This window comes from Balaenoptera borealis (assembly GCF_965194805.1).
Source record: "Balaenoptera borealis genome assembly, chromosome: 5".
Lineage (NCBI taxonomy): Eukaryota > Metazoa > Chordata > Mammalia > Artiodactyla > Balaenopteridae > Balaenoptera > Balaenoptera borealis.
Window position 1 is genome coordinate 84,983,924 of NC_138862.1, and position 21,243 is coordinate 85,005,166.

At 37.3% G+C, this 21,243-nt stretch overlaps 1 long non-coding RNA gene across 1 annotated transcript in view; it reads right to left on the minus strand.

Annotated features, from left to right (window-relative positions):
• Positions 1-21,027, minus strand: part of LOC309629822 — a 71,130-nt gene extending 50,103 nt beyond the window's left edge. The window contains exon 1 of the long non-coding RNA XR_014245243.1: positions 1-21,027. This exon is cut by the window's left edge and continues 42,247 nt beyond it. This is a non-coding gene — a long non-coding RNA (uncharacterized lncRNA).
• Between the last annotated feature and the right edge of the window lie 216 nt (positions 21,028-21,243).

The window sequence follows — 21,243 nt, forward strand, 5'->3', positions numbered from 1 at the left end:
GTACAGCATTTCAGGTCACTGTGGCCATTACAACTAACTCTGTGGCTGCTTATCCAATGGTAATCATTTATGTCCATGTTTACGTCTCCCACTAGTCTGGAATCTGTGAGACCAGGGATTGGTTCCTCTCTGTAACAACCGCGCCCCCTATCCCCATCTGCTCAAGTACAGTGCGTGGCTCATCTACATTATTAGACAAACACTCATGATAATTATTGTAACCATTGCTGCTTTTGTCTTTACTATTATTATCTGAAGGAATAACTAACTTACTAGTAAGCCATGAACTTTAATTGCCCATAGCAATCAATTTAGAGAAAATACCCTGGGGAAAAGGGATATGATTAGTTTACAAGATATGGTTTGATCTTATTAAACAATAAAACTTTATTAAACAATAAACTTGGATTCTAACACCTGTATAAATATTGATAAAAGATTCTCCTTTTTAACAAAGTGTCTATGGAAGGATTGATGAAGATATGTACTGAAACCGACTTTTGTGTTGAAAAACTTTAGCTCTTTACAGTGTAGTTTCCTAAAATCCAAGATTCAGGAATATTCTGTTATCCTGCCTAGTGGGTAATGCCAGGGATCCTGCCATTTGATCTTACAATCCTACTAGCTATCTTGAAACCTCACAAATTTATCCATCTCTTCCTATTGTTCTTTTTATAGCTTTGTTATATGCATCAAAATCATTTCCAGCACAATGCTAACCTTCTCAGTGATCCATATGTTTAAAATAAAAAGGACTGGGAACAAGCTTAATGTCCTCATCTTGGAAGTAGCATAAATTCTTAACAATAAAAAAAATCGGTGCATGACTCATAGGAATATATGGGTAGTTCTGTAGGGCCTTTTTCTTTCCCCATTTGTAACATAATTTATATACACACACTCATAATAAACATTTCATATATGCCTTCGGGTTTTTTTCCCCAAGAAATCTTGTTTATAGGGACACTGCTGTTGAAGGTAAATAATGATACAGTTTTGGCCTTTATGATTCCAATCACCAGTAATGTCCTTTCCAGGGCCTTTTCACGATTTGTCTAATCCCCTGTCGCCCTCACCATCTTAGGCTAGTTGCTGTTCATGTCCACAAGAGATGAGCTGCAATACCATTATAGGATTCCCTAACAAAAGATTTCCACAATCATTTTCTAGCATCTTGGAGATTGACAAGGTCCCCTCCTGTTTCCCAAGCCCATTTCCCCCCTTATTCCTGGTGATTTCTTTTCTTATATACCAGAAAGAAAGCACCTCGCTGAGTGGTGACCTCGCTGGCTACATGGATACCTGCTAGAAACAACAAACCTCACGTGCTAAAACTGCTCCTTGATGTGTTGGGATTGGCGTGATGGCTCCTGTTTGATATACTGGGCTGCTTGGAGCTGCCTTTAAAAAAATCAATCCATATTAAAAATAAAAGTTCCTTTTGAAAATTACTCTTCATATTTCTTTGGGGAGGTTGTGCCACAAACCAGCTAAAAGTGCTGAAAAGTGTCATATAATGAAACCACGGGACTCTAACAGGCCAGGGAAGGAGAACATGTCTTGAGTAATTACAACACTTTTCAGTGTTCAATCAATGATTCAGTTTATCAGTCATTTCTGGTTTGTTTTCTTGTTGGAAAAAACTGAAAACTTTTAAAAGGATTGTAAGACGCTGATTTTAATCTTCCATACAGTTTCTTTCAAATTGGTAATTATATATATTTTTTTGTTTTAGAAAAAACATGAGAAATAATTGCCTCTGAACGTACCATAGGGAATAACTATTCATTAGCAATATTAATGATGATTTCCCTAAGTCGTCATCCTCTATCCTTTTTCTGGTCATTTTTGCTAGTAGATTTCCTGTTTCATTTTGTGTATCAAGTAAATAATATGTGTCAAAATAATTTAAGAAAAAGAATACACATTTTTTAAAAGAGAATACAGTCTTTAGAGAAACAAAATAATCAGGGGACATTTTTTTATAAACAATCTTTTGTGTCCATCTTCAGTTGGAGAGAATCCCTAGTTGTATGTGTTGCTTGAACACCTGTTAATTGTATGTGTATATGAACATGCATGTTTATATACAGAGTCTAATACACATACATGCACTTTGTTCATTTTTTAAAAAAATGTTTCTGATAACATTCTTCACATGACTCAGTTCAGACACGAGTGTGCCAGGTGTGGTGGCTCATGGCTTATTGATGAGGTGGTTCAGGAAAACAGCCAAATGAGAGAGGGTAACTAATGGCGAACAGCTGTGTTGGTTTAATGGGCCTGCGAGAGGATCTAACCTGAGTAAAGTTGTTGCAGTGTTCTAACCACAGATAAGAGTTTGGTTGGTTTACCTTTCACAGTCTTGTTAATATATTGGAAGGTGAACGCCACTCCTCATGCGGACTCAAAGGATTAAGACAAATTTAAAGTAGGATTTGAAGAGGGTAGAAAAGCATATGTTCAGCCTTTACTTAAATAAAGGAATGTTCCTATCAGCCTAAAGAATTAAGTTAAAAAAAAGAAGAGCTTCATAATTGCACAGAGATTGATCAACTGCTTCACAGATTTATGACGGGATTTAGGTGGTAGTCAAGTCTCAACTCCTCCAAATGGCTCAAGGCCTTCCACAAGCCAAACTCCCGTATTGACTCAAATTTAGCTCCTCTAGTTCCCTATTCTGATCTGATCCAGTTAAGTGAGATGCCTTTCTCCTCAAGTTGTGTTTATTTGCATCTTTTGCCACATGGGTACCCTCGCAGGGTGTCTTCCCTGTATCCAAATACTGTGGCCTCGGCCATGGGACCTTCCCACGTATGATATGGTGGAAGGTGCATGGGCTTGCTAAGTTGGACAGATCTGGGTTTCAATCCTGGCTCATCTATTTATCTGCTACATGACATTGAGGCTGTTTAATTCCTCTGAACCTTGATCTTCCCTTCCGCAAACCAAGGATGATAACAATGATCACTCCTATTTTATTTGAGCCCTACTATAATAATACTAGGTGTCATTCATTGAGAGTTCATGTGGCAATTAATCTAACCCTCACAATAATTAAGGATAGTTAATTTAATGCCCATTGTACAGATGAGAAAACGGAGGCTAGAGAGATTAAGAAACTTACCTTAGGTCATAGAGCTAGAAATTGGCAGAGATAGAATTCAAATCTGAAGAGTTTTTGTTTGTTTGTTTTAATGATTCCACGGCCAGTATTTTTTCCTCTTTGTCGTATTCCTCCACCTAACCTTACCTTACCGAGTTTTGGTGAAGATTATAAATGATGTATGTAAAGTATTTTCATAACAGGCACTTAATAAAGGTTTTATTATTATTATCCATTTCTCTCAGCCCCGCTATCTTTGAACATTTGTCTATAATATACATTTTGGTACTAGCTTTAGTTCTATAAATATTTTTAGTTAATTCATTGGGGTAACTTGCATTTCTGCATGGCTGGCTTTACCTCTGGACAAAGTAGGAGGCTGCTTATGAAGTCTGATTTTGGGGAGACACTTTCCAAAATTCCCAAGCTCTTTCTTGGGATTGGTGCAGTGTCTTTTATTCCATGATTAATACAGTGCTTAAAGATGCAAAGTCCCCCAAGAATACTTTGAATTAAATATATTCATTCAAACTTCATGTTTTTTGAGTACCCAATAGGTACAGGAACTATTTTAGGCTATGGGCATATAAGATAAATAAGATGAGTTTCCTTTCAGTCTGATAATTCTAATTCAATGTGAGATGGAGGACTAACTGCCTAGAGTGGCACTGTCTGAGATGGTAGCCGTGAATCGCATGTGGCCACCGAGCACTTGAAATGTAGCTAGTCCACATTAAGATATGAGAAAGTGTCTAATACTCACTGATTTCAAAGACTTCATATGAAAAATAATGTAAAATACTCAGTAATAATTTTTGTAATGATTACATGTGGAAATGAAAATATTTTGTACTATATCATTAAACCAAATTTCATCTGTTTCTTTTAATGTGGCTACTAGAAATTGAATACTCCACATATGGCTCACATTGTGGCTCATGTTGTATTACTTCTGGACAGCTCTGGCTTGAGTACTTGGGTGGGGGGGTTTGGAGGATGAGTTAGAAATTACCATTTGTATGTATTTCATTTTACAAAAATTGGATCATGTGGTTAGTAACTGGTTTGTAACTTTGCTTTTCCCACTCAGTAATATAATTGGATGTCATTTCACGTCTGGGTGGTAGTTCATTATATGGATGGAGCACCATCTGTTCGACTCGAACCTGTGAACAGTTGTGGACTTGAATAGCTTAGAAAGGTAGAAGGACTAGAACTGTGGGGTGGGGTATAGGATGCCACAATTAGAGGGGATGCAGAAGTCTCTGAGGTCAGAGGCCTCATTTGAGAGATGAGCCAGCTGAGGGCCAGAGATGATGAGTGACCTTTCTTTTGACTCTTTAAAAAGCTAACACTCGAGTATTACAGTGTGCCATACTCTGTGCTAAGCATCTTCTGCGTTATCTCCATAATATTCCTGACAACCCATTCGGTAGGCACTATTGTTATTTCTGTTCAACAGATGAAGAAACTGAGGCTTAATGGAGGTCACACAGCCAATAAATGGCAGAGAGGGGACTTGAGCCAAATCTATTTTAACTTTCAGTCAGAATTTCCAACTGTTGCACCAGCAATCCCCAGGTTTTTCAATTGAACAAACTAATAATTGTTTTAAATGCAAAAACACAGGATTACCCACATTTTATCAATAAAACAACATTACTACTACTTCTACCACTATTTCTTATAACCATTATTTCATAAAGGTAAGATTATTAAAAATAAAAACAATTGAATACATATAGTTTTATTTTTTTTAAAAAAACCTCCCTTCATTGCCCGTATTTTTCAGATTTTACCATGGAGTGATGAAAACAGGGACAAAAAGACAGGCATTGGAACTGGGGCTGATGTGGGGCTCAGGAGGAGGAGATGAGTGCATTCAAAGTCAGATGCTGAACAATGACCAGGTTCAGATTGCCGGGCTCTTCTGCAAGTTCTTGCTATGCTGCATAGAAGTGCTGACCCTTGTCACTGTTGTCCTGGTCAGTGTAACCTTCTCCACTCCACAGGTACTTTATTGTACCTGATCTGTTTGGGGCAGCCTTGCCCGTGGATTATTTATCATTCAGCTCTGGAGATGGACAGTTGTTTTTTTCCATCTTGGTTGCTCTACAAGGATGTAAAGCATCAAGGTAGAGTCCTTTGCCTTCAGGAATCTGGCTCCATTGCACTGCCTTTGTATTTTGGAGCAGGCTGATGAGACGGCCATGCTGTGCTGCCGTCACTGTGTCAACTCTGCTTTTATATACAGTGGGCATCTTTTTGCTCTGCTCCCTTTTGCCAACCGAATAATTCTGAGCTCCCAATGCAAATACAGTCCCTCTCTGGCTTGATGCTTCATTGATTTGGAGGTTTCCTAGAAACTGTAGGATTAAGTTGGTATTATACAGATTTTGTTATTCTCTTTCCAATACATATAACATGTCAGCACATCACTCATATTTAATGATTATTAAATGGCAAGTGTCTTTAGAAATGTTTAGTTTCCCCGGAGAAAAGCTCCAAATGTTATTTATTAATAAGCTTAGTGTTGCTGTTGTTTTTGTATTGACTTTGTTTAGATAGGACTTCTACCTAGTGAATTTGTATTACGTAAAAGTGCAAAAAACAAAAACAAAAACAAAAAAACCCCTCAGGATAAGTATCAGAAAAGTCTTCACAGTATTTAAAATAAAACTCAAGTGAAAAATTAAGGATTGGTGAGAAAAGAAGAAAGAAACAGCATTAGAATGGTGACACTTTCAGTGCTGGTGAATGCTTATTAGGTACTAGGCCAAAAAACATGTACGAGAATGGAAATAAAATGTTTGTTACTTTTATTAATTAATTGCTAAAAAGGTTGTTTTTACATTTTGTATTTTTAGTTATAACATTTAAAATCAATTTTAGATCGTTGATTTCTTCCAGGAGATCTCCATTCAATTGACATTGAATAATAAATGTTGAACGATGTCAACATTTTAATCTTTCTCCATTGGGGAAATTGGAGTTCTAGTCTTCATTTTTCCATAACTGTTTTTTAATTGATGAAGGAAATTTTTCTTTTATCCCAGGGTTACTAACCTTCCTCAGCCTTTTGTGTATGCCCCAATCAAAAGGTTTTTGATTATCTAAAGAAATGACACCCACTGGTTCGCCTTTATAGATCATTTTGTTACCTCTTTCAAAGCATCTTAACAGGTTGGGGAGCCCAGATTTACCCTAACAAAAGCCAGCCTGGTCGCTCCCTTTTGTAACCTCCTCCTCTAAGCAATTTATAACTTTCCCTTCAGTGCACAGCTGAATCGGTTCTACTGGGATCCAAGAGCAGCTGTGGGGGTCCTGGATTGTTTTCAGAGGTCATCACAGGATCTTTCTAGAAAATTATGGCAGCACTAAAAATTCTCAGTGCCCAGAAGGGTAAAGAGAAAAACTTCCTTTTTTCAATCCCTGTTGATTTTTGCTGGTTACTTAATCTTTTTAATGATTTTCAACCTCTGGAAGTTTAAATCGTGCCCTGAGTTATCGTCTGTTTGGGGTAGCTGCGTAATGAGAACTAGAGAAAGATTAAACTGAGGGGGTTGGGGTTTGGGGGGGAAAGAAGAGGTGACCTTTAGGGCACAGTCTTGGAGGGGAGAGAAGAGAAATTTTCAGAATTTTAAATTCTTTTTTTTTTAACATCTTTATTGGAGTAGAATTGCTTTACAATGGTGTGTTAGTTTCTGCTGTATAACAAAGTGAATCAGCTATATGTATACATATATCCCCATATCCCCTCCCTCTTGCGTCTCCCTCCCACTCTCCCTATCCCACCCCTCTAGGTGGTCACAAAGCACTGAGCTGATCTCCCTGTGCTATGCGGCTGCTTCCCACTAGCTATCTGTTTTACATTGGGCAGTGTATATATGTCCATGCCACTCTCTCACTTCGTCCCAGCTTCCCCTTCCCCCTCCCCGTGTCCTCAAGTCCATTCTCTATGTTTGCGTCTTTACAGAATTTTAAATTCTTAAAAGATTTTTTAGATTTTAAGTTTTTCAGAAATTTAGAATTAAAAATCATAGAAATTATTAGACAGGATGAAGACAAAACTCATGCTATTGATGAATAAAAAAAGATATGCAATATAGCAATTAATTTCTGTTTTTCTTATTACACAAGTGATACACAAATACTTTTTTCTCTTAGTATCTTAAACAAAACAGAAGCATATAGAGTGGAAGTTGCTCTTTGTCTTCCATTCCTTTCCTTAAAGGAAGACATTGTCATCACTTTGAAATATATCCTTTCTGTCCTTTTTCTGTTAATTTACATACACATATACTATGCAGATATAGAGAATATATTTTTGATTTTATGTAATTGGGGTCCATACTATATAGATTATTTGTGACTTGCTTTTTTCTCTTTACAATATGTCTTGGAAATCTTTATATGTTAATAAATATAGATCTACTACATTCTTTTTAAGGGTCATGCAGTATTTCATAGCATGGATATAACAGAAGCTATACAACTAGTGTCCAATTGATAGACACCATCTATGCTTATAGGTTTTGTCATTATAAGCAGTAGTGCAATGAACATACTTGCCCAAACACCTGTGGGCACCTGTGTGAGTATCTGTAGAAGAATTTCCTGGAAGTGGAAGTAGCCGGCCTCATTCATTCTCAGCGAGACACCCCCTAACAGATATGCCTGCCTCTGTGATTCCATTGCCCACAGAGCACACAAAAGTTATTTCTGAAAATGTAAATCATGTTGCTTTTCTGCTTAGAACACTTTGAAGGCCTTCTTTTGCTTTAGGAAAATGACTCAACTCCTTGGTACGATTTTTCAAGTCCTGTCTCTAGCCACTGCTTACCCCTCATTTCTCATGGTTTTTTATGCTTCAGTCAAATCAAGCTACTTTAGTCATCCGATTTCCTCAGCCTCTCTTTCACACACACTTAGGTATTTATACCACATTCCTCTGTCTGGATACCCCTCCCAACTCCTGAATTTTATTTATCTTTAGAGCTCAGATCAAAAATACTTTTCTCCAGAAAGCTTTCCCTAAACCCCTCCAATCTCCAACCTACACCGCACCCCAGGCGTGCACACACACACACGCACACACACACACACACACACACACACACACACACAGATTTCTAAGTGAGATGTCCCTGTATATATACCCTCATAGTGCTAAATTCTGCACACCAAGGGGTACCTTCCTACTTATGTGAATTCCCCCAAATCCCCTGTAATTTTTGTATCTGTTACACTAGTCAGTGATAATGTCCATGGTGTTGCATCAGGCACCATAAGATTCTGAAGTCTCTTCTAACTTCTAAAGAACATTAAATTATTTCACAGAGACGAGCACAGTGCATGACATTATAAAGGCATTTCTCTGAGATGGGTGATCTTAGGTGGGAAACTGATGATTCTGTTGAAAGTGAAAAATGCAGATTCACAGAATCAGCGCTGGAGGGGTGATTGGAAACCATCTGGTTTCCTGCTGCTCAAATTGTGCTCTGTGGACCAGCAGCAGCACGTCACCTGGGAGCTTGTGAGAAACGCCTCAGCCGTGACCTGCTGAATCCAAACCTGCATTTTCATAAGCTCCCAGGTGGCTCTCTGGCACATGAAAGTATGAGAAACACTACTCTAGTTTTCAGTCTGGCTCTCAGTTAAAATCACCCTGGGAGCGTTTTATAAATAACAGTGCTAGGTCCCATGTCCCGGAGTTTCTGATTCTGTTGCTCTGGGAAATGGCCAGGCAGGACATTGCTGTTGTTACTACTTTTTAACTTCCCAAATGATTCCAAGTATAGTAGACAGCGTTGGAAACCCATGACTTGGGCCCTTCCTTTTCCAACGGTATTGATAAGGATGCTGTAGACAGCAATTTGGTGGCCAAATTGTGATTAGAACTCATGTTTACTTATTCTAGTCCTGTGTCCTTTCCCCCATACCAACAGTCTCTGAGCGATCACTTAGAAACCCGATAAAGGATATTTTAATAGCCACACTCCATTTTTTCAGAGGAAAAAGTTAATTGTCTAAGATGAGTTCTAGAAACTGGATGATAAATCAGATCCAAAAAATTTCCTGGCTTTCTCTCCCCCTACACTACTCATCACAAGCATTCTGTCAGGTAAGACCCTTGACCCTGCTCAGAGTTTGGGTCACATCAGTCCTAGAGAAGTCTGCAGATTTATCCTCTGACAAGGAAGATGGGACATCCCCTCCTCATCACAGAACCTAAAATACCTATAAAAAAAGACCACTTTTTAATTCCCAATTCAAAAGAAGGGCCACAGTCTCAGGAAGCATAAATAAAACCCCAGATAATTTGGCACCTGCGCCTGAAACCAGCAAGTTTGTTACCGGGTTTTGGTTTCTAAAAAGAGTTTTGCCTCGGCTCTTCTTTACTCCTCAGATGCTGCTCTCAGCAAGTGGAGATCAGCCCCCACCTCTGATGCAGGTGAGAATGTTTGCTGCTTAACAAGCTGGTAATCCTAGGTGGAGAAGTAAGTGCTTAGAGCACTAGTTGGGAGGATCTCGGTGCCTTTTCCTTTGGAATGTGATATTATCACTAGATTAAGAGGCTAGACACCTGGTGAGGAAATATTAGCCTTATTCTGTCTGGGTGTTTTTGATGTCTTCCTGGATCATTGCTGGTTGGAGTATTTTCAGCTCCATTACAGATTACATGACCCTGAAATCCTCAGAAATAAAAATAAAAGAATAATGTAAACATGGAAAATATACTTAATAAAAAGAAACTTCCAGACTGATGGCCTGCTTTGATTATTTCCAAAGTTTATATTGATTAGGTAGAAAACATTCATCTACAAATGGAACCTTCATGGTGAGGGGAAAACTACAGACCAACCACTTACAAGTTGTTTTACTTGGATTCAGTTTACAGGTAAAAAGAGGTAAGCTTCCATTCATATTTCACAAGAATGGCAACTTTACCTTGTAGCTCCAAGAGCAATTATTGAAAGCTCTCAGAGTGGATGCAGATAAAAGCGAACAGTGCACAGTGCCCACAGAGATTATCTTGATCCAGAGTGACACTGATGGGAGATGCAATATTGGAATGGGTTTAGCCAAGCTCAAGAAGTTAAAGCACCTACGGCTGTTTGAGGAGAAAATAGACACATACTCTCAAATGCTTAGACCCGTCTCAGAGGTTTCTGGGCTCTGGTATTTTGGAGAGACTGAGAATTCTCCAACTCCAAAATTTGTGATTAGTGACCTCTTATTTTAAAAAATTCAGTGCAGAGAAAAGTAATCTGGTTAGAAGTGTAGAAAATCCTTCTCTTTGTGCTTCACTTCTTAATTTCTTTGAAGAATTGTTAGGGAATCTTTTTCTAAAGCTCCTGCATATCCTTGTGGAGAAGTTAAAACCTGAATAGAAGAAAAAAAGAAAGAGAAAGAAAGAAAGAAAGGAAGAAAGGAAGAAAGAAAGAAAAGAAAAAGAAAGAAAGAAAGGAAGGAAGGAAAGAAGAAAGAAATGTGGTACATAAAATTTCTCACCACTTAAAAAAAGAAAACAAAACCAAAACCAAAACCCAAACCCATTCCATTGAAGCAGGTTGGCTTTTGTTGTTCAATTTTCTTTTTAAATGAAATATTAGAACCCTATAGAAAAGTACAATGTTACTAATATCTAAGAAATCACTGTTTAGCATTCTAAACATTTTATCATATTTGCTTTGAATTATTTTTAAAGAAATACACCTTTACAGATACAGGTGAAGTCTCTTGTGTGCCTTTCTGTTACTGCATTCACTATACTATAGTAATTTAATGCTTTTACTAAATATGACTGTACCAATAACCATTAGATAATATTGTTTGGCATGATTTTAAAGTTTATGTACATGGTAATATATTGAATATATCCTTGTACAAATGTTGTTTTGCTCCAAATTGTATTTGTGAGATTTTTTTCTATGTTCATTCACACAGCTCTAGTTAATTCATTTTACTTCATCAGTTGTATGAATATGACATGATAGATCCATTCTTCTGTTAATGATGAACATTTATGTTGTTTCTAAATCACAACATTGTTTATACTAGCTTAAAATATTTTACATGTCTCTTTGTACTTAGGTATGAAGATTTTTCTAGAAATATACCACAGACTATAATTGCTGGGTTGAAGGTAAGCAGTATTCAACATTATTATATATTCCCAATGTAGCAGGACTTTTTAATCCAAAAGATGTGTATAATAATTTTGAATTCCAGTGATACAATTTAAAACCCTTTAATAAGTCTCATAATACAACATGGATCTGCACTCTATAGCCTGCATCCGGGCCATATGCTCGGCTCTCTGATCTAGGTCTCCAATATGGAAGTTATATGTGACATGTTCTTCTTTTGTAATGCAGTACATGTGCCCTTCCTCCCTCCCCCAATCTTTTGACAGTAGCAATAACAAAATGGTAGAACCCACCTGGCTAAAACATTTTCACCTTTAAAATGACAGTCACCAACAACTAAAATGAATTGGAATTATAGGCAAGGAGCCTATAAGATTCATTAAAGAATATCAACTGAAGGACTTGTTTAGAAACAATACAGCCAGCTGGGCAGGGGTGGGCGGTGGGCAGGAGTGGGGGAAAGCTATATTCCATTTAAAAGCTAAATCCTGGGTTTCAGTTATAGGAAGAAACCTAATACTAGGATATTAACTAACTAAAGTTATCTTTTTTTGGTCCTCTCTCCTGATATTTATAGGTGGCTGGGTTGTAGGAAAATACCTAGAAAGGTTTTCAAGTTACAATAAAATTTTCTTATCTTACAAAAAGAGAAATCAAGGTTTTCTTTTACATACATCTTTTCAGCAACATTTAGCTTAAAGGTTTCAGGATAGATAGATCTATTAGAATCCACTTCTTAACCCAGATGAACCTAAGTCATACCATATTAGTGACAACTTCAATAAAACTGAGGTGCTGATATTAAACACTGAAATAGAGGAGAAAGAGTTGCACTAATATCATTTAGTATTTTATATATAAATATATATTCTCTCTATATTTCTATATCTCTGATATTTCCAGCTCATTGAGTTGGGGTAGTTAGCAGAAGAGCCTTTGGACCTTTGCCACCACTCTAGAAGAACTTGAAGGTCCTCACTGACCTAATAAATGATCAATAAATACATGCATATATCTGTTATCCAAACTGCATTCATCCATCCATATATATATCATTGACTTTTTTTGAAAAGGCTACACTTATCTTCAACTAACATATACTTAGAAATCACTTGCAAAGGTGTATATTGGGAAGATGACAATAGAATATTTGCTGGACTAAGCTGAAGTGTTCAGAGGAAGCACCCATATTCCCAAGTCTACTCTTCCTTTCTTTCTTACATCTGGTTCCAACACTTTCCTGATATTTCCTGCTTTGAAATAGGAAAAAATAATGTAATAACAACATCACTTCCGGGAGACAGATCCCTTGCCCCCTATCCAGTTTCCACTCTGGGTCTCGTCTGAATACATCCCTACTTTACTCACTGTCAAATGGTAGTTATGCCCTGTAATAGTACTTCTCTAATGGACTGAGTAGCTGTGACCTTGACTATGCTGTCAGTAACTGAAAGTTTGATGCATTTTGGTAGAACTCTTCATGGTCTAAGAGAACAACTGACAGGGATAAGAGGTAACAGCAGGTCTTTTGAGCATCTGCTGTCAGGCCAAGGGAAAATAATTGTTTGAATAGATGCTTACTATGCTGTACCATTGTAAGATGCCCCATCTTTCCATCCTCATCTCATATGGCTTCTTAACCTCTGAACAAGTTGTGCTCATTTTTCTTTTAACACCAAGACTTTTAAATACAAATTACAATAATCTTGACTTTCCTCCCTCTCATATCCATTTATTTAAATCTTACTGATTCTTCAAAGTTAGGTTGAACCCCATCTTTTCCTTAGCCCATTCCTTAAGGAGAGCAGCTCACAGTTCCTACAAAGTTACAATAGAACTTCTGCCTGGACATCTCAACAGACTCAGTTGACATATAATCATGTCCTATTTTGGACTAGCAATTTATGTCTTTTAGTTTTCTTTCCCCCAATAGATTGTAAATACCTTGAGGGCAGGAGCCATATATATTTCCTACTTCTCTCTTCTCTAAAAGTCCTAGCAGGATTATGAAGCTATAGTGGGTATTTTCTGAAATTCATGAATTACTTCTTTGTCTTGACATTTAGCTTGCCATAGGTTTATGTCTCCTCTCCCTATGGAATTACAAACATCTTAACAAAAACTTTAGCTAAGACTTTCGTGTCTCACACAGAGCAGTTGATCAATTAATATTTTTTTTAGCAAATAAGAATATCATGCTCTGAAAAATGGTGAGATTGATTAGTTTCAACAACAGGTTTTTTTTTTCCCTCAAGGATTTTGCCATGGGAAAGATGAGCAGCACAAATTCTGATCTCTAATTTCAAGGCAAGTGGGTTTCTCAGGGTTAGATTGTTTCTGTTCAAAGTGTATCATCAGAGTAGGAATGAATCTTTTCCATCATTTAATCTGTAACATCTTATGCAGTGCCTGGTACATAGTAGGGCACCAGTAAACGATTACTGATCTGAGGTTGGGTAAATTCAACAGGTAGTTCAAGCATTTATTGAGGTCTTATCGCTCTCCCCCATTATCTCATTTAATCCTTATGACAATCATTTGAAGAAGGTAATATTAGCATGATTTTACGATGATGGGACTGAAACCCAGAGATATTAAAAGCAGTGTCCAGCTTCACAGCTAGAAAGGAACAGAGATAGAATACAAAGTTCATTTTGCTAGGATCCTCTAAACCCAAATCCCACATCCTTTTCATTTCATTTCATACTGCATTGCCTTCAGGAATTTTTTTGGGGGGGATGGGCCTTACGTCAATTGATATATCTCCAAGTCAATAGAGGAATCTCATACTGGATCCAAGTCTACCTAAACTTGGTGGAGAGCCATCTCAAGGAACGGCTCTTGAAAAAGCCTGTTGTATGTTCCCTGAAGAATTTAGGACTGGCAGGCAAGAGACTTTTGACATGAAAAAGGCAAATAGGTGGAGACCTATTGACATTAGTTTCAGTGGCAAATATTGCTCTTCATCAATTGTTATTCTTTGATTTCATTACTGTAACTTTACATTCTTAAGCACTTTTTTACTTAAGTACGTTTTTTGGTTAGTTATTTACCACCTGATTGCCCAATAGAATTAACTCCTAGAAGAAACATTTACTCCCTACTTTTTACCTCCCTCGTTAATATCATGTAGTGTGTAGAACACAAATCTTATTTCTAAGGTTATCTGTTAATTTTAAGGGAAAAAAAATAATCCCTGAAATTATATTAAGGATATGTGGACTTGTTTCAGAGCTGGAAGGAAACTTACACATTAGTGACGCTCAGTGACTTGATCAAGGTCACAGAATCAGCTAACCTCTTAGTTAAAGTGTAGACCTAAAATGGACTCTAGAGATCATCTAATTCAGCCCCTTCATTTTTTGGACAAGTTAATCTAACAGGTGGACACAATTCCAGTACCTCAAGGTAAATACCTGTACTGTCTTCTCACGATGACCTGGTTCCTCATTGCAGAAACGACTGACGCTTTGTGTGCCTTTGTGTTAACTTAAGGTAGACTCTTAAATATACCCACAACCCATAACTGAAATGGATAGAATAAAATGTTCAGTAGCTTTTTGGAAGCCTCACCATGGAAACAAAGGTTTGGAATCCCTCACATTGGATTTCGATGTTCTTCCTCTAGAGCAGATAAATTGAGGCTCCTGCAGGCATGGGTTCTGTCGGATGAGACTTTAAATGTCAAAGTAAAAGATTCTTCTCGGCAGGATATTAGAATGTTGTGGTAGTGCACCATTAGTAAGGAATGAAGCCTGTCCCAATTCTCTTGGTCGACACTTTGAAAACCTTGACTGAGGGAAAATCTCATTCTTGGCCTCCTGGACTCTTGGATGCACTAAAGAAATGTAATTGCTTTTTGCAGCTAATAGACACTTAAAAATTGCTTCCAAAGAAAATATATCTAGTCGTTGTTCATTAATGTAGAAAAATAGAGATGTGAACAAGTCAAAATACGTGTTTTGGAGCATAATAAAAAATATTCCTATGCCCAAAACACAAGAGCTCTAGAAAGTCAGTTCTGCCTCTGGGAAGTAGTTTCTGTTGTGTGGAGGGAGGTCCTGGGTTTGTAACTTAGAAAATGTAACAGTTGCTAGGTGGTCAGCTATAGGGGCTTATCCACCCTTACTTCCAAGCTGACACAACATGTTTTAAGTGGATGGTGTTTGGTTTCATTACCTTAACAGCATCTCTCTGTGCTCTTTGATGCATCTCTCCAGTGCTTAGTAATTTAGTAACAGGTTGGAAATGGGCTAGGGGTAAAATGAGCCTAGGGGTAAAACGAGTTACCATAGGGATAACTATCCAGCTCTTACTTCTGAATTAGCATAGTAGCAGAAGGTGCTGTTTTGCCTCAGGGTTCAAGGGAAGAATAAAGATATAAATAATACTATACATACAAATTTGTTGAATGTATAAGTCCTCTAGAATCTGCTCTTAAAGTACTGGCTGATCAGAGATTGATATGTTCTAATCAGCTCAACGTGAGACGTGATAATTTTACATTTGTGCAAGAGAAAAAATATGAATGTTTTCATGATGAAAATTACCTGTTCATACTTTGAACTTCTGTAAGACTTGGCTCATTTGAGATGCACATGAGTTGGTTTTCTAATTTTTTGAAACATGCCATTAATTATATTATCAATCTAAGGAGCTGAATGAAATTCTAGACATAAAATAGATCAATTCCAGATTTAATATTGGGTGTACGATTTAACTTTTGTTCCATTTTGCCTGCCTTCTATTAGTCTCAAAGAACATCAATGATTATGCCTCACCGAATCACTTAAAGAAAGGGGTGCCCTTGTAAATATCTGGAACAGCTACCAGATGAGATGATATATATACCAAATTTTTGAAAACCTTTTGTACATCTTCATAGCAACAATTTCCAAATATCTCCTGGTTTACAAAAAAGCGTGATTCAGCCAATAAAATTCACACTGAACACTAGAGTAGTCACTGTAGTCTTTTTGGCCCACACTATAGTCAGAATGATCTCTGTGATAGCACTTAGGTCTTAGAAGTACCTTCTTCCTTTTGTTATTGTTCGCCTTTGCATGTGTATGTATTGCAGTTAAAGACTAACCTTGGTTAAGATCAACAGTGAACGAAGAATAGTTAGAAACCTCACACAGCAAATTGCTATTTAAAATTTTTCTCCAATGCTAATGATTTGTTGGAGTTTATAGGTTTTGGGGTAGAATATTTTAATATAAGTATTGCAAAGGTTTTCAGGTGTTCTTGAACATCAGAATGCTGGAAAGTACAATAACTTTTAAAATTCAAGAAAAGTTCATCGTTTGACTGTGATTTATGAAATGATGACAAATACCCTGGATTTTATTTCCTGAGATTCTAATCAACTTAGGTGAGGGAAGTAAGGGATAATAATCTATATGATAAATAGCTTCAAAAATTCATTTGCACTAACAAATCTTTCTTTTGGATTCGAATGTTTTCTGAAAGGGCTAGTTATGCATGCTTTAGTGGGAATTTCTTTAATTAGCTCAATCAAACTGAGTATTTTGAATGGAGAGGAGAGGAAGTGGAGATTTTGACTGCATGGAAATTAGGTAGGGGGAGCGAATGGTCAAAAATAACGATGGTGAGATCTGGGCCACAAGGGATCAGATTCTTGACCCTTCCCCAGACTCTTCTATGCCTGATTCCTCCCCAACTTATCTCTCTTTTCCTTTATTGTGAGAATTTTCAGACTGCCCTGTTCTTGGAGAGCTCTACAAACTCTTCCTTGGAAGGCAAAGTCTCCTAAATATCAGAGAGTCGAGAGTTCATTCTTGGATAGGAAATGCTCTTCTTAGGAAATAAAGAACAAAAGAAATTCATCTTTCCTTTTTTATTTTCAAAGAGCTGTGATACGAGTGAATAGTACACCATGGCAATAGAGGACTACTTAGAAGACAATTCATGAACTCCCTAGCTGTTTTTACTTATTTACAAATAACTTAATTGCTCAGTTTTTTTGCACATGAGTTTGTGGAACCTTTTGCATGTGGCTGGTTCACTCGGCCTACTGATGAAAGCTTTTGAGACGAAGCTGAATGGTCACTTGCTGGAGATTTTAGAGAGAGGGTTTAAGGACCAGATGTTGGGTTGAGTTAGGTTACCTCCAAAGTCTGTGCCAGTCTGAGGTCCTAGGAGAGGGATGGCAAATAAGTTTAAACAAAGTACCCCTTTGATCAGTTAATAATGTCTGCAAAATGCCCTTTGTTGAAAAGAATTCTGAAGCCATGTCCAAGCTCTTCAGGAGAAATGTTCATGATCTGTTAGTCAGCGTCTACCTTTGCATAAAGGAGTGTTACTGTTTATGACTGTGTTTCCACCTGTCCTAGAAAATTCAGTGAGAGTTGATTCTGACCTGCATTCCCCTGTGAAGCTGTTTCCATAGTTTTCTGTTCATGTTCACTGATTAAATCTTGAAACCATCCAGCTATTGAACATGACAAGCTGTTAGTCTGAAGGAGTAGAGAACAAGGGAGCATGGCTCAGCATAAGGTACAGTCTTAGAAAATAACTCAGTTGTATTTGTCATCAGCATCTCCTAAATAAAGGGCAATGCTTTAAAAATGTAGACATTTAGATTGGTATGAGATAATTTGCTGCTGTAACTGTAATTAAAAGTGACAAAAAGAGTTGATATGTGATCTTGCAAGGCAATGCAATAATAGACATAAATATACAACCTCCATTTAAAACACGACCTGTTGAATGTGGCATGGTTTTGAGCAGGACTGGCATTAAATCAGTCTCAAGAAATTATGGCCGAGGTTCATGTCTTAGATTAGTCAACCGCAGGATTCTCCCATCAAGATACATAAAGTGAGACATTAGATGTATGTGATTTATATGAATTGCTGTTCACCTGTGTCTGTGAAAGGCTGTCGAAAGGGATGTTACCTTTAATCTAAAAGTACTCAGCTGCTGGCATTTTGGCATTGTCCCTACTCAGAAACGAAGATATGAGATTTAAGGTATTTCTGGGGAATTTTAAGTAATTGCTAGAATCAATTTGAGTTCTGTAAAAACCTGCACATATCATGGGAAATGTCCTTGAAAACAAAGGACTATTCACATGGATGATCTCTTGCCAAATTGGGCGTGTGAAAGCTTATAAGAATTTGCTTATATACCTTAATATGGTGACTTAATGCCTTAAGAATATAACTCCTTCAAATGCCTTAAATTTCAAGAGGGTTTTACTACCCATGTTTTCTTTTAACAACGTGATGCATTTGGAATAATATAGGTGGGCAAATGATTCTTTAAGCATTACTCTTGGCACCAAAGAGGAATTAAAATACAAGGTTTACAGATTGTGTATGCTAATATATCAACAAAGCTAGAAAGCAGAAAGATCAGTGCAGGTATTTTTTCCCATGCCGAGCTATGGGAGAGAGAATGCATTTTTCTAAATAGAATGGGCACATCAATTCAATCTGAATAATCTTAGGGAGGTGAATTAAAAGTGGGTAGGAAGAACTTACTCTCACAGTGAGTTGAAGTCATCAAAGTTCTCCAAGCATCCAAGGACCAAGTTGTGGGTAAAGTGAGTTAAAGGCACTTCTCGTTATGTATGCAATGTGCTTTCCACGTTCTTCCCAGACTTGAGCAATGGGCAGTATTTGCCTTTTCCAATAAACTACATACTTTCTTTCATCAAACAATAAGACTTCATATTTCCCTTGTTGCATCGACTGCCAGGAATCTCAGGATTATATTAAGTACTCAATTTCAGAAACAATGTCATTCTAACTTTCTGGCATAATTATGTCTTTTTCCTAGATGATTTCTGTTCTGCCTTAAAAGATTGCTACCTTACAAGTGCTATAAAATTTAAGTTACCTCAAATTCTTTGTGAGAATATGAAGAGTCTAATTTCTGCATAAAATAAAAATACGTAAGAGTTGTTAAAATAATTTCTTCTGTGTTTTGACCTTAAGATCTCAAGATAAATATAGAAATTTGGGCCATTAGAATTCTGCAAATAATTGTAAAACCGAAGTCAAATGGGGCAGGGTTGTTGAGTTAAAATGTAAGTTTATGAGAAAAAGCCAAGTGCATCGTTATTCTTCATGTATAGAAAACACCACCTGCATCTCCTGTCTTTCATGTGACATATTGCTATCCCTCCGCTGTGGGACTCATGCCTGGCCATGTTCCACCTGTATGAAAGGAGCATCTTTGAAGATTTTGTTCAAACACTGATCCCTCTCTGAAACTCTATATGCATGCCTCTCCTGATAGATGTTTTCCAATTCCCACTACATTAATTTTTTCACAAATATTTCTTTATCACTGTCACATTGTTGTTGTTTACCTATTTTCATGTTGTTTCTCCACCTGTCTCCTAGATCATTGCTTCTTAATCTTGGCTATGCACTGGAATCACAAGGGGGTTTATAAAAAATACTGATGGGTGAATCCAACCCCCAGAGATTCTGATTTGATTGGTATGAGGTGCAGCCTGGGCATCAAGAGTTTCGAAATCTAATTGATTCTACCTGCAGTCACAATTGAGAAGGTTAAACCATTGTCTTTGGAACGTTGAGATCATCTTTATTTATTTTCCCCTGCTCTAAGAACAATGCCTTGAACTTAGTAGGTGTTTAAAAAATGTTTATTGATATGTCTGACATGGAAGCTATTGGGAAATCTTTCATTCTGTCAACCTGATAATCTTTAGGGAAGTATGATTATTTCAGTCTCATTCATTTATTCCTTTATACAGCACGCATACATTAAGCGGCCTTGGTTAAAAAAAAAAGTTTTGTGGAGTTCTGCCCTCTAAGGAGAGCTGCATACAAAAGTTCAAGTGATTCCCTTCTTGTTCGACCACTACTACTATAATTTACTATGTGCCTACTGTGTGCTGGCACTGTTCCAGATGCTTTGTATATGTTAGCACACTTAATCGCTCACAGCATAATCCTGTTTTTATTTTACAATTAACAAAATTGGAGAACAAGACTAAGGTCACAGCTCTGAGGCTGTGATTCACACCCAAGTGTGCCCGATTCAAATCCAATGTTCTTTGCACACACCAGGCTACTACTAAAAGGCCTTTGGTTTCTGCTGATGTTTTGTATGTATCTGTTTAATATGGATAATGATAAAAAGCTTAATTCTAGGCTTGTCTTTTTAAGCTGTCTTTCCAATGGTTTGAAGACAAAGAGGCCATCATATGTCATTCAGTGGGATTTGTTCACTAATCTTACAGATGTTCTGTTTGATTGCAGTTGGTCACAAATCCTTCTAGACATTCCCTTCCCTTCCAGAGCCTGTACAAGACCTCATCAAGGGTAGATGGGCTGAGTGCGGCCAGTTTCATGGTTGATACAGTTGGTGGAATTGGAAAACTACTCACCCATCACATGACTCTTTAGTTACAAATGTAGGGACACAATAAAAAAATACAGGTACCAAATTAGACCTCCAAGTGAATACCAGTGGCTCAGGCTTGCCCCAGCTCCACCTCCCCACCTCTTACATATATATACACGCCCACACACGTATACTCCAGGGCACTTTTATTAAGTTTGTCTTCATTATTGATATATCTTCTTCTACTTTTCTACAATGTTCAGTTAGAAGATTGCTCACAGGCAAGATATTTTCAAAAATAACAGCTATGAACATATCAGTTTTCAGAGAAAGAAAGACAATGGTGATTATTATACGTGGTGTCGTTTGTCTATAATCTCTCTCTCTCTCTTTCTCTCCTACCTTCAATTTCCCAAATCAGATGATTTTCCTGTTACTGTTTCAGACACATAAATGTAGAATGAAAACAGACTATTAATAAGTACTTTAAAGTGATTGGTGTCATCAGATATTTCTTCAATTTAAACATATTTTTTAAACAACTTTTTTCAGGGTTTGGGTCTTCATGGGAGGGTTCCATTCTAGCGCCATTGCTGCCTTCTACTCCTAAAAGCATGCTTTGTATGCCTAGTGAGCCAA